At 33.6% G+C, this 14,916-nt stretch overlaps 1 pseudogene; it reads right to left on the bottom strand.

The window, feature by feature from the left end:
- The window catches only part of LOC117181201, an 86,533-nt pseudogene that overhangs the window by 46,820 nt on the left and 24,797 nt on the right, over positions 1-14,916 (bottom strand).

Below are 14,916 nucleotides of genomic sequence, written 5' to 3'. Positions count from 1 at the left end.
CCCTCCTTTCTTGCCCAGAATCCTCCACATTTGACGATTTTAACTTCTTTTTTATTTGTATCACCATCGAAAATCTCTTTGATACCCTATCAGAAATATGATCTAACGCTCTGAGATCAGAGGTATATCTATTAAATTGGTATATCTAGCTCTTCCTGACATTTTTCTTGTTCATCATATATACAATGCTTCCGTTCATGTTGAAATCTTCTCGGATCCTATTTCTTCTAAAGAATTTCGCTGTATATCTATCCTATGGGCCTTATCTAAGCCTTTAGAGCGTATTCTCCATGAGCAACTTTCGGAATACCTAGACACCAGTAATTGAATGGATCCAATGCAGCCAGAGTTCAGGGCGAATCACAGTATACTCACTGTCTGTTTAAAAGTGACAATGGATAATAGAAAGATCACTGTCGTTATCCTCTTTGACTTCTCGAAAGCCTTTGATACTGTAAATAACAAGCTGCCGTTGTCAAAGTTCAGACTTCACAATCTTTCGAATATAGGAATTAAATTATTTGAATCTTATATCTGCAATCGGTCTCAGCTGGTATGAAACAGTGATCTCTAGATCTATTTAGAGACCCTCAAGGGAGAGTTGAAACACGGTTTACTCAAAATCTGATTGGCGCCGCTCTACCGGAAATAGTTAAACTTTTATTAGTTTTGAGTCGCATGAGTTGGCGCTATCTTCAAATCACAATTTTATTTTTATGAGGATTTAATACAGAATAGAGACAACAATCAAACAAGAACATTATTAATTATTAAGAAGGTTAGTTATTAAGGTTAGGGCACATTAATATTTACTTTGGAACACATATACACTGTAAAAAATAAAAAAATTTCACAACTAAAAATGGTAAAATCACATAGAAAATTTGTGTAAAATTATCACTTGTATTATAGGGAAAATACCATTTTTGAGGTTAAGAATCCAAATGAATTTGTAACTTTACCACTTTCAGTATTGCAATATAGCATGACGTTGTAAGAATACATTTTCTGCTCGTGAATCTGACATATTTAAGGTAGGTAATAAAAGGACCCTCTTTGAAAGTGGACAATTTCTGCAAGATTGTGAAAGTACAAAAAGTAGTAAAAATCCCTTTTTCGAACGTAACCTTGCATCTTGAAAATGGGAAATTGATATAAATCGCATTTATGCAGGTTTTAATACAGTAAAATTAGAAGTCATTGTTCAATTTCCAGGGTGCGGAAAATAACAGAAAATTTGTAAAATTACAATGATTTGTAAAAATGTTGTCAGGAATCGGTAAAAATAATGAAAAATGTTCTTTATATTGAAAATGAATCAAAATGTATTCAATAATATGTAAAAGCTTAACGAATAACCTCTTGAAGGAGGATTATCCTATTGCAGTCATTTTTTTCATAAAATATATTCTTACAATTAAAGAAAAATATTTCAATATCAAAACATATATTAGAGGAAGATTAAAAGTTTACAGAAATCGAATAAATTCAATGAATCAGCGAAACTCCAAAAATATCGATTGCATTTGTTTCAAGTTTGCTGAATGGACTTAGCTACCATTAAATATTTAAATTATTGTCTAAGTTTTCTTTACTATTCAGTTGAGTTTATTATTTATTTCGTGAATGTCAAGCCAATGCAGGGCAAAATTTGACGCTTCAAACTCTGGAAACCTACGTCTGTAGCTTTCAGCGCCACCAAACGGAGTGTGTATAAGTTAGTGAAGTGTGGTCGAAAATGCCGTATAAATTATAAGAAAACTTTTATGGACGCTCAGATTCCTATGTGCTTTCCATCCGGGTTTGAAGTTAGGCTTCGAAAAAAAATATTTCTATATAAATTGTATGAATGAATTGACTATTTATGTAGAAAGCCATCACTTTTTCGAAGCCCAACTTCAAGCCGGAGGGAAGCCATTTATAAATGTATGGACCTGCACGATGTACAATATTGTTTTTATTTGAGCAGTGGTAGTACGACAGGGAATTTCCTTACGGAATTATAATTTTTATTTTGAGACAGAATTTTAGTAAAAAATATACGTATATATTATATGTTTACATAAATAAATAACTTATTTATATGCAGATTTATTTCCTTTTTATGTCCTTTCCTTTGCATATATATTAATTAATGTAAATTTAATAATTTGAAAAATATTACTTTCTGCAACATTCCTGATTTTAACGGGCAATTTACAATTTCTACAGAAGCTACCATTAATAACGTTTTTACTTCGGATGCTGGAATTACGAATAATTGTGAAAATTCAAATATTTTTTGTTAAAATGCCATAAATTACAAATTTACAAATCATTGCGGTTTTACCGAATCTGCTTGGAAACTTACATAACTTGAAAGTTAATTTCCCGACTGAACGTGGATACTCGCTATTGTCTGTGAAAACGCTACTTTGATAGTAGGTAATATACGAACCTACTATGAATGTGGTAAAGTTACATAAACATTTTTTTACAGTGTACTTTAAAATTTTAATAAAAAAAAGAATTAATAAAAAATAAAACTATTCAAACTTTTTGCGCCCCATGAAAATATCAAAGTTTCAGTACAGCGGCGACTATTGGAGGGGGGAAACGTGTCTCAACTCTCCCTAGAGGATCTCTAGATCTATTAATGCGCTTAATAGCCTAATTCAGAGGGTTTAGGAGGACAATGACAGTGTTTTCCAGTTTTATCTAGCAAACGGATTTACTCTTAACATAGTCAGAACAAAAGCAATTACAGTTGGTTCTTCATCCTCCCCTTCTACTAAAAGTTTTGCAACCTTGAGACCTTTACATATGAAGAAGCTCAGTATTCCAATTGTTCAATGTGTCAAGGATCTTGGCTTTCATGTTAATCGAACACTATCCTGAAAAGAGCATGTGAGTGAAATATCTAGAAAAACATTTAGTGTCCTACCAAAATTAAATAGAAAGAATCCCTTCTAACCCTTACTCGAATACAATTGGTCAAAAGTCTAATCATTCCTTTCTTTTATTATAGCTGAATTGCTCATGACGATATTACGAATGCGCGGAATCACAAACTTGAGCGTTTACTCAAATCTCGAATTCGGCTTATCTATAATGCTCCTCAAAGCAAGTATGTAACTCTATGTAGACAGAGAGAGAGAGAGAGCAGGATTATTTAATGTGACTAGAAAAATGCAATCTTTAGTGGGATATCTGTTATACAGTCTATTTAATGATGAAGCTTATCTATACCTTTTCATTCTCTATAAATTCGGTAATAAAAATCAATCAACAGAGTCTAAACTTCGCCAGAGGAAGTCAGTGTTAGAAATACCACAACACCGTACATGCAAATTCCAAAGGACCTTTAGCGTTCATGGGGCTCGTCTTTAAAGCAAACTACCGCAGACAATCAGAAATGCACCTTCGCAACATATATTTTAGCAATATATTTTCAAATATTCAATAAATATCTATAATACAACTCTGAAATTACTCGGAAACTCGGACAATCAAAAATCAGGCACTATTAACTTTATCTAACTATTATACGTTTCACCATCAGAAATTGTCTTTTTCTTTCATATTCTACAGTATTTATATTCTACTACCTAAGTTCCTACCTTCCCTTTTCTCTCACTTACTGTCGCATAATATACCCACTCAGATATTTTTTAAATTCATATTCACACCTATAAAACTACTTGCATTTAATTGTAAGGAATCATACTTTGTAACTCCAAAAGCTGTTTGCTTGCAAATAGATTCTATGTACAGTAAACTGCCACCTATTCTAATGATCGCCTAGTCAAAAGTTCACCTATTCTATATTCCCTATACACGCTTATTCGAAATAAGGCGGTTTTGTCACCCTGTCCAAGTACCACCACAGTTTTCTGTGGTGGAGGGAAGGTAATACCTCTATTTAACGCGTCCCCGTATGATGGATAGGGGAAATCTCGCTGGAAACAGAGGTTAGAACTGAAATAAAATAGACCCCGCGAAGTGGTATCTCAAACGGTGTCTCTAGGATACCAGGTCGCCTCGTTAAGTATATATCTTCCCACGGTATGCGGAGCTCTGCGGGGGGTACTAGTGAGGAGTTAGGAGGTTCAATGCATGTAGCGGAGGAACCTGACCAGGATCAAAAGTCAGAGGTTAAGAAAGATTTACTCTAAGCGAAAGCACACCGTAAGGAGGCATTACATTTCATAGTGGAATTAAATCGTGTCTTATACGACATGAAGGGTTTCTGCAAGGAAAGACGTAACATGGACATACGAGTCAAAGAAGGTCTTAAAAAGATGTAAAAGATTTCAGACGAAAATTTGAAAGCTGTAAGCGCAGCTGATTTTTACCTGGGATACATGCCACAACAGCAAGAGAATCCACTCTTAAGGTGATGGCAAAGTCGAAAGCAAACACAAGGCAAAGCGGTACTCAGAAAGAAGAAGCTGAGGAAACTCCCACTCCCTAACAAAATTGTCTTCTGCTGTCAGGCAGAAAGTTGGGGCAGGAAACTCCGTGAGCGAGCTTGTCCCGCGCACAAAAGTTGGGATCCTGGATCTCAACACAACGTATGATGTGGAGGAGGTGACGGAGGCCATCCGAAATCACTTCGGTTTGATGTGAGCATGACGAAAAGGGCTTTTAGAGGACATCTGAAGGCCTAAGAAAACCAGGTTGTCACAAAAATATCACGCCGAAGCTCCTCGTAGAAGCTTCACCCCTATGTTCCTGAAGCAATGCGAAAGCGGATTTCGAGAACATTGGTTGGCGAAAGGGGGATTGGGTTAGTCAGTAAAAATCTAAAACGATCATCTTAAGAATTGCCTACTAAGGTAAACGATTCCTAGGATGGGTGTCTTATGCATGATTTCCCCTCCTACCACAAAAAACCACGATCTCTGTACGGGCTGTACGGTCACGCCCGCCTGAGTGGCTACCTAATTTAAAAAAGAAGCCCGAAAAGGCGAAATTTTAAATTCAGTATTTTAATATGTCGTCATGAGAATTTAGAATACTTTTTCGAGAAAAACATTCTAAACGTAACAGTGTAAAATCTATGTTATCAATCATGTTCCATTCTTTTGTCGATTGCGAACCTATCACTGTTAAAAACTACAATCAACTGTCCGAAATATGAGTTGAGAGTACCCGATCTGATACGCTTACCACAAATTTTTGATATTTTATTTCGTGACACTGAAAGTTGGTCAATGGACAAGAAAATGAAACATGAGTTAGAAAACACATTCTACACTTGAGACATATTACTATTTATACCTTTATAACTTACTTTTATGTTTAGAATATTTTCTCCAAAAACTCGTTTCCACCTGGTCTAGCATTTTAGACTTGAAATTCCAGAGCTTTAAAACTTACTTTTATGCTTAGAATATTTTTTTTTTAGAAGTTGTTTGCACTGTTATATAATGCACTGTGCTAACCTTTCAGACATTTCCACCTATCCTTCCATGTCCGCGACTTCATGCCACAAAACTTACCATCCCGCGTAATATTTTTGTCGTTCTTTGATTATATTATATTGATTTTTAGTTGGCAAAATGTCGTACTTCAACAAAAACATTTTAAAGAACTTGAAAAACACTAAAACTAACGGAACTTTTTCAACTGTTCAAATTGAGACTTTGTGAACCGTTTCCAATTGAAGTTCGTAATATTTTGTTATATACTTGACTGAGTACTCGTGCACTCTAGACCTTCCGCTTCAGACAAAGAGTATCAATTAGCCATATCTCTCGCCCCTTGAGCCGAGAAGCTTCGTGAACCAGTGGTTCTAAGAAATACTGCACTGCAGTTATTACATTCAGAGTCGGTTGTATTTTAAATATGTATTATTATTGATAGTATTCATTGATTTAAAATAGAACCGCGCTATTGGGCACATGCGCTGGCCTTAGCATAATTGATCGTGTACGTTTTACGGCCGTTATAATAAGTGGCAGTTTACTGTACTCTCTTTTCCTTAGAGGTCTAATTAGCCCTAGCAATTTTTTGCAAATAAGTAGAAATGCAAAATACAAATACTTGCATAATTCGGAACTTGAGCCATCACCCTGGGTTAATAATAAACTATAAAGGTTACTCTCATGCTTAATTACATTTACGAGTCGATCCCTTTGATGAACATCTTGTGTGCTTAAACAAATATGTTATTTTTTACTAATATATTCTATATTTTTTGAATGATCAATTGATAATTTATTAGATTATACAATGGAATTAATGGAAGATTTTCATTTGTTTTTCAGATGCATATGATTTTCGTCAAGAAAGGATGATCACCATTACTTACACGAATTTGTATTCCAAAGAAGCATTGAACAGTGCCCAAAGGAATAGGGAGGAATCATTCGAGAAAAGTGAAACACAGTTCCAAATACGAAACCACAAACATAAAATACATCTAGGAACAAATCCAACAATAAAAGAAGAAGTGCCGATTTATTAGATTTTTAATTAAACATTTGAATGTTTTTAAGAATATTAAAACCGAACTTTGGTTTGGCAGCTTCGACCATTATTGTGATAAGTTTACAAGCAACAACTGGAGGGAGTGAGAATTGCGTATCATGTAACGAAAATACATACAGTGTAACACGGATGTTTTAGATGATTGCGTTTGATTGATAGCCACGGCAGCTAAGGGCAGCGACAGTGTTCTCTGATGGAGATTTGTTGTGCTAGTGGTGATCGCGGTTGCGGTGGTGATAGTAGTTGTTCTTATTTTTGTAGTTGTGGTTGATGGTGATGATGTAGTATTGTCATAAGTGGATTGGAAATTATTGGCGGAATGGGGACGACTTGCTACTGACATGGTTAGGTAGCGAGATGTGTTTCACCGATTCGACTGCGGATTTACAGGGTGAAAGTACATCAATATCCATTAGGTGCGTATTTTTTAATTTGATCCAAAGGGCCTTAGTTTCCGAGATATCGAGGTTTGAATATTTGAGCTCCAGCGATGGAGTACTGACATTAGTTGATGCCATCCTAGCAGTTCCAGTCCCGCAACCGTCACTGTACACGACCGGCTGTAAACCACATAGCTCTGATTGTCCATAATCTACTAGATAAACTTAAACGGTTCCTTTTTGTTTTCTCTTAATTTTGCTTTGAGAGATAGAGGAGGCCCGAGGGTTTTTTTAAAAGCGTCGTTAACTTCTGTGCCTCATCAATTTCGAAAACAAATTTCTATAAAGCGGTAAAGTGGTTCAGTTTCACTTAAAACAATACAAATTCAATAAATAGAAAATTAGATACCTAAAAGGTAAAAAGACATTTGGCTCCTTGGCGGACACTTACGTAAAACGATACGTAAGTGACTATGCCGTCAACCTAAAAGAAATGATAAGACGCCCAAACAATGCGTTACATCAAATTTATTTCATTAATTAATATTTTAAAATATTAATTTCGTTTGTATACTTGGTCGTAATCAATATTATTAAATTATTGATTCATTTTTTAAGATTGCGAAAAAAACGCTCTCTAGCTCGGCTGGGATATGAGCCCAGGTCCTTATTGCCGGTCTGATGCTCTACCAACTGAACTACGTAGAGACGAGAAAACTTTTTACATATTCTCCTTACAAGCAGAATGTCAACGTCATTCCTTATACTTGTAAGATTTTCCTTTCTAAACATGAAACTCATATTTTATTATTAATGTAAGTTTTTTGACCGGGAAATTAATTAATAATTTAAGATGTTAATTTTGTTTGTCTAGTTGGTCATAATCAAAATTATTAAAATATTGATTGATTAATTCGCAATCTTAAAAAATTAAGCAATATTTTAATAATATTCATTATGACCAAGTAGACAAACAAAATTCACATCTTAAACTATTAATTAATTTCCTGGTCAAAAAACTTACACCAATAATAAAATATGAGTTTCATGTTTAGAAAGGAAAATCTTACAAGTATAAGGAATGACGTTGACATTCTGCTTGTAAGGAGATTGTGAAAAAGTGTTCTCGTCTCTCCTTAGCTCAGTTGGTAGAGCATCAGACCGGCAATCTGAAGGACCTGGGCTCATATTCCAGCGGAGCTAGAGAGAGCGTTGTTTCGCAAGCTTGAAAAATTAATCAATATTTTAATAATATTGGTTATGACCAAGTAGACAAACAAAATTAACATCTAAAAGTATTAATTAATTTACTGGTCAAAAAACTTAAATCAATAATAAAGTATTTCATTAATGACTTGTAATTTTGATGATCTACAGGTCCAAATTTACTTTTATATAGTCCAGAGTTTAAAAAACTGGAAAATTATTCGCGATTGTTATAGCAACTTAATAAAATACTATACATAAAAATTGAAGAATATAAATCAACTTAATTAAGAGAATTTATAAATTGTTGAAATTGAAAAATAAACATTCAAAATGATACTATAAAGCTACAAAGACTGTCTAATTCAAAAATTTTGAAAGATTTGAATTTGGATAAAAAACATTGAATTTTCTAACCTAAATATGGTCCTGATTTGAAAACTTTCTATTTGAAATTGTTTAGAACAATTCTAAATGAAATTTTCTCATTTTTAAAGATTCAGTTCAAATGTAATCAATATCGTTTAAATTCATATTTGTTTGATTTATTTCAAGTGCTACTTATTTATAATTGGCAAATTAAAAAACATTTAGCGTGTAAATAATTTAATCTAAAATTATTAAATACTTTATATTCAAAGCTTATTTACTTCAAACGTTCCTTTCTAATCATGCAATATAGAAGACTACACAATTACAATGATTCAAATATTATTTAATTTTAAATATTTGAATACAGAATTTTTGAATTTGTAAGGATCTATATTACAATGTTCTAATTTATTAAGTTTCTGTTAAAAATTGTTAAATTCTTAACATTAAATTATAATTGAACTATTAAGGCTTCGATTTCTAAATAACCAACTTTTGAGAAAGTTTAAATTTGAAACCAGACAATTTTGTAAATTTGAATCTAAAAGTATTGAATTGTAAATATTTCCTCAAGTGAAAAACTGACGCATAGGCAGGCTTAACATAAACATTTAAAATAGTGGATTTTCAAAGTATAAATCTTCTGAATTAAAAATTTCGTAACTTCAGATTTGAAAATGCAACATTTTTAAGGGACCTTGAAGTGATTCGATAAGTTTTTCTACAACAAATGAGAATGTTAAAAATTTTCAGTTACAAAATAAATGTATGGTCGTTTCCAAGCTTACCCGGTCCAGTGACACCCTGTTGATTAAATTTTTAAACTACCTAATCTAAGGTAAAATGTAATCAAAAGATTCAATTTATTGTTTGAGTTAATTGAAATTTAATCATTAATCTTTAATGTATTTCAAAAAAGAAACATTCTCCATACTTTTTGTAAAAAGCTCAAAGTGAACTTCCCATAATCACTCCTACGAATTCGATTTTTTGAGCACTCCTATCTCAAGAGGATAAAAATTCATGCCAAAGACGAGACAATACACCGAGTATAATATGATGTATAATATGTACAGCTAATGCACAGTCTGAAGTTGCGCACCAAGTCGAGGTTCGTTTCCCTCGTCATGGAGAACCGTCGATTGATTGTAAACAGTCGATGAAACTTTTCTGTTAACGACGTACTTACTAATAAACTGTCTGTGCACGACACAGCTGACACTTTACCCCAGTGGATTCCTGAGTATTCAGAACGAGATCGTCGTAAGGGCATTGATTCATGCTCCAATTTTGTTTGCACAATTAATTATATGGAAAGAACCACTGTTTGAGATCTGCTATTGAGACTTGCAGTGTTTTTCTAATCAGAGACAATTCTTCGATCTCATTGATTTACTGCTTACCAAGCATACTTTCATTATGAAGAGCAACAACCAAACTTAATAACAATGCATTTCCCATCTATTCAAAATTGTTTGCAATTGTGATATTGGTTTTTGGAACCTTTTTTTTTAATAATTTGAACACTTAGCCCTTAGATGAGAAAAGTGTTTTTCTTTGCTTTTAACAATGTAGGCAGACACCTCACAATAAAGATAGATATGGAGATAAATAGTGAATTCAAATCACTAACTAAAAATACATTTTTTGTAATATTATTTTCTAGTATAATTAGAAACTTCGAAAAACATGAATTGTTTTAGTCTTAACCAACTCTTAAATTAATCAACTACGCGAATTGGATTAAAACGAAAAAATTGTATGCATTTGAAAAGAATTTTGGTGGCGTTATTGTACAACAAGTATGTTTCCATTAAACTGAAGTAAAGTAATATTTCCAAATTAACCTTTTATCATCTGAAGGGCTGAACTCATTCCATAGTGCAAGTGGTTTGTGTCCCTGCTAAGTTTCGAGAATGTCCTCGATCACTTCATAAATTATATTTGACAGTTAAGTGAGACGTCTTTTTTGTAAACAGCTTCAAGGTCATTCATACCCTTGCATTATAAATAATCCTTATGTAGTTCACGAAAAATTCGTTCCACATTCAAGTACGCAATATAATTCATGACGGCATCAAGAAAATTCTAGAAACTTAACAGGAATACGCACCGCTTGAGTCTTGAAACGGCTTCGGTATCGGTAAGGTAAAAATTTATGATTAGAACCTGCTACTCATTTTTATTAAAATCGAATACAAATTAAAATAAAATATTGTATATTTCTAAGCGAAAAGTGGAATTTTTCACCGTTATTAAATCTTTGAAATACAAGATACTTTAATGCGAATACTTGCAACAAAAACTGTAATTTGTCTTATGTTAGAAAATATCGATAAAAATCTTTCTCTTCGTATAGAAATAAAAAATGTGGTTTGAGGCTTTGCAAGTATTTTTTGAACAGATTTGGCGATCACCTGAGAGCGAGAGATAAAGAGAGAAGCTGTACGACTACTGTGTCAAAGAACAGACCCGTGCGTATATTAGAAAAGGATGCACTCTGTGATTAACTACACTCTACTACCCTTCAAATATATTATGCAGAAGGCTATCGCACCGAGTCGAATTTAAAGCTAAATCTTCCAAATTCAGGTAACCAGACTAGGGCAGAAACAGAAAATTTGTCGGAGGGTCGATTGTAAATTTCTTTTAACTTACATATGTAAAGGGTAGTGGGTGGCTCTCTCCAGCGATTTAAAATAACTTTTCAAACTAATATAATATAGCGATAAATTCTACTTTATTTATATTTTTCAATCACAGTGTTCACATTTATAAAAAAAACCTGAAACCTCATGCATGTAAAGGGATAAAAATTGCACATGAGGAAAATATTCCTTAATTATAATAAAAATTCTTACCTACAATTGTGCGTTTTTGCAAAGCGATCAATGACATTTTCAATATAAATTCTGATGTCTTGATGAATATGAAGTAAGGATAGTCTTGTTAAAAGGTCGGCACTCATCGTCGTACGGATCTACGTTTTTAATCAACGTAAGACTGAAAAAGTTCTCTCAACAGTAGCTGCACTAATTGATAGATATACCAGTAAATTCAGAAGAAAAACAACGACAGGATAAATATCCTTATCATATGCCATAAGAGCTATTCGCGCTGTTGATGGAAATTCTTCAACTAATCTTTTTTCGTGAGACTAGTTGGAGTTCCAGGATCGTAATTCTACAATAAGTGTCCTTTGAGATATTTAAGTTTGCCTCGTTGCAAAGACTTGAGTACCGTTGCTTACATTCCCGAACATATTCTAAAAATGTATGCTCCTCTTCGTCGTTTTTAATAGCATTTTCTGGCAAAATTATGGATTGGTACTCTTACTCTAGACACACTTTAATGTGTCTTCAGAGAATCGCCTTTTAATATCTTACATCACACTCTCTAGTACCGAAATAAGGATAGACTGCCGGAAAAAAGCACAAGGATCTCTAGTCGAATAATCTGGTCGATGACTCTTTCGACTGACAGTTCTTGGAATTTGTAGGTTAACTTCTAATTTCTTAGCCATCTGCTTACCTTCCTGGTAAAGCTAAAGCAAGTTTTGCATTCCGTCGATTCACGTGTCTGATGCAGAACCGCAAGAGTATCTTTCAATGCATCTCTAGCATCACTAACGTCAATACTAGTTTTTTTGAAATAGTCAACTAACATAAGAAAAATAGCATCAGGCAAGACTTCAGAAGAGCAGACAACAGATCTTAAAAATTCTGTGTCATACATAGCAGAAAGAAGTGTTTTGAGTTTGTAAGCTACGCTATGTTCAGACATCTTTGAGATTTTTTTCCAGAACTTCAGCGATTTGAAGGTACCGATTTTCAAAGTCTTGAACTCCGTCATTTATGTCTATCCGTCGAATTTATGAGAATCCTGGCATTTAACGCCATAATAACATCTTAACCAGATTGTTAGTAGTTTGTAGGTTTATACAACCTAAAAACTCCTCCCTAATTTATTCTTTAAAAAATATTAAAGAGAAATTCTCAGATGTTATTCATTCGCAGCTTCAGTCGTTTCGTCAAAAATAATTTTATACACACCAACTGCAACTGTTTTAACTGTCCTAATAATTTCAGAAAAAATTTCTTCTGCGCAAGTGTTAATTCATTCTGAATTATTTTGCTGATGTTAGTAGCATAAGAAGTAAATGTTTCTAAATGCCTCATGATATGTCTATAACCTGCATCTATTCAAAATCAATGCACTACTTGAAAATTGCCTTTACGGACACCAAGTGATCCGTCATTACGATGTCCTTTCAAAGGAATATTTTAATGTCCCATACAAATTTAGCTTTCGTTGATAAGAACAAGTCTCTTTCTATTTTGATCGATATCTTTCAGACGAAGATTATGAATTCTGTTTCCAATATTCATTTTTTCATAATCAGCTATCCTCAAGAAGTCCTTACCTACAATCATTGCATTCTACATCCATTCGTTGGTAATGGGTTCATTCACAAGTTTTTTTGCAGATATAGTTTTATTGTGTACCAGTTAAGTAAGCATTATTTGTATTTTTTGTCCCAGTAACGACAGAAAATCCTTTTTTAAATGTCAAAGGAAACTAGTCAATGATAACTTTCGAGATGCTTATGACTAGCATACCTTTTCTCTAACTTTCCTTTTTTATTGTAATCAGAAAATGGAAATTTTATATTCTTAGGAGGCTGCCAGTGGTTTAGTAATATTTGTTTCTTTAAAAAGTTATCAGTTTCTTTTTGCTATATAATTTCCTATATCGCAACTAAGATAGGTATATGTCCCATTTGGAATGGTTGAAGTATTACTTGTCAAGGAACGAGGTTCATCTAAATGAGATAGGTCCAGCTCAGGATTCGATGTGCCTAAAATGTGATGCCTTATGTTTGGATCCGTTTGAGATAAACTTAAATTCGGATGAGGAATACTTGAGCGAGATTCTGGTGCACTTGATCCTGGGCAAGCAACAACATCATTATCGGGATCATCGGCACGAGATGGACCTAAGGAAAACGTATCTTGTTAGGATAAAGAATTATTCGTTAATACACCGGAACATAGCATGTCCCGGAAGATTGAGAAAGAATTATTTGGCGTTGATCAAAGTCATAAAAGGTATGATTTCGTGAGAACAGACAAATATAAAGCATAATTAAACCTTTTAAAAAACAGCCAGGAACCATATACTTGATCGGGTCAAGTCGAGCTATTAACACTTCGAGTCGGGTCGAGTAGTTTCAAAAGCTCGAAAAATTGCGGTTTCTCGAAGAACTTTGGGCATCCAGTAACTTCGGGTTCTCGAACAGGTTCGAATCCTCGAAAAAGTCCGGATACCCAAAAAATTCCGATACTCGAAGCGGTTCGGATACTCGAAAAGTTTTGGTGCTCGATTTGTTTCGAGTAGCTGAAAATGTGAAGTTCTTGAAAAAGTTTGGCTTGATTTGATTCGAGTCCAAATTTTAAAATTAAAAATGTTTTTGAAAATTATCAAAATTTTGAAATTTTTTGGAAATTCAGAAAAAGTTTGAACATTTTGTACATTCTCAGTCGGTTTTCACGACTTCTCTTCAGGAACTGGTGTCTATCTAAATGATTATTCATCAAAATAGGAAATGCCTAAATGAAAATCAAAGTTTCAGCAGGCTTGTCCTAAAAAAACGTGTACGTGCCAAGAGTAGACACAGTTTTTTGACTCGCGAAATCACACTCGTCGGAAAGTGTTGCCTATCTTCCTGTCTCACGTATTCTAATCTTGTTTTTCGTTTATAGGGATTCGTTTCACCAGGTATAAGACTCAAAGGTTAGAATTTCCAAAAAGCTTAAGCGCCAAAGTTTACACGTCAAAAGGTCATAACTGCCAATGTATTGAACTCCAAGAACGAATTAGCGCCAAAGTTTGTAATTGCAAAGGGCTTAAGCGCCAAAAGTTAGTACAACTAATGTAAACAAGTACCAAAATTAGGAACTCTGAAAGGGAATAACTTCTAAAATTTGGTGCGGTTCTTCCGTTCTAATAGAACTAATTGAATAAAAAACATTTTTAAATTGGCTGTGTCTAGTCGTCCCGAAAAGTTAGATAAGTTTGAAAGGGAAAGGCTTCTAAAAATATCTGACTACACATCTCGACTTTCGGGTTGACGAGACACTTCGAAAAAAAAAGATAAATAAGTATCACATCAAACGGAAAAAAACGTGATTACTGTTGTATTTAAAAAATGCTAATTTTACACGATACTCATAACAACGAGAGGAAATAGTTCCGTATTATTCTGTTGCAAGTAAATCTCGATTTTGTCCTAAAATGATCGACATGCATTACCAATTTTTTGTTAAAGTATTGTCTCATGTTTAGTCCCATATTTCTTAAGTGATAACAAATTATTTTCTTGATGATTTCTGACTGTTTAGAATGTATATATTTTCGCTTCAGGGTAGGGTAAGGCGAGATGAGCATAGCTGTCCTTTTCACGTCAGTATTTAAAATCTGCTAA

This window comes from Belonocnema kinseyi, chromosome 10 (genome assembly GCF_010883055.1).
Source record: "Belonocnema kinseyi isolate 2016_QV_RU_SX_M_011 chromosome 10, B_treatae_v1, whole genome shotgun sequence".
Classification (NCBI taxonomy): Eukaryota; Metazoa; Arthropoda; class Insecta; order Hymenoptera; family Cynipidae; genus Belonocnema; species Belonocnema kinseyi.
The sequence above is the reverse complement of the archived record's forward strand: the minus strand, read 5'-3'. Positions and strand labels throughout refer to the sequence as shown.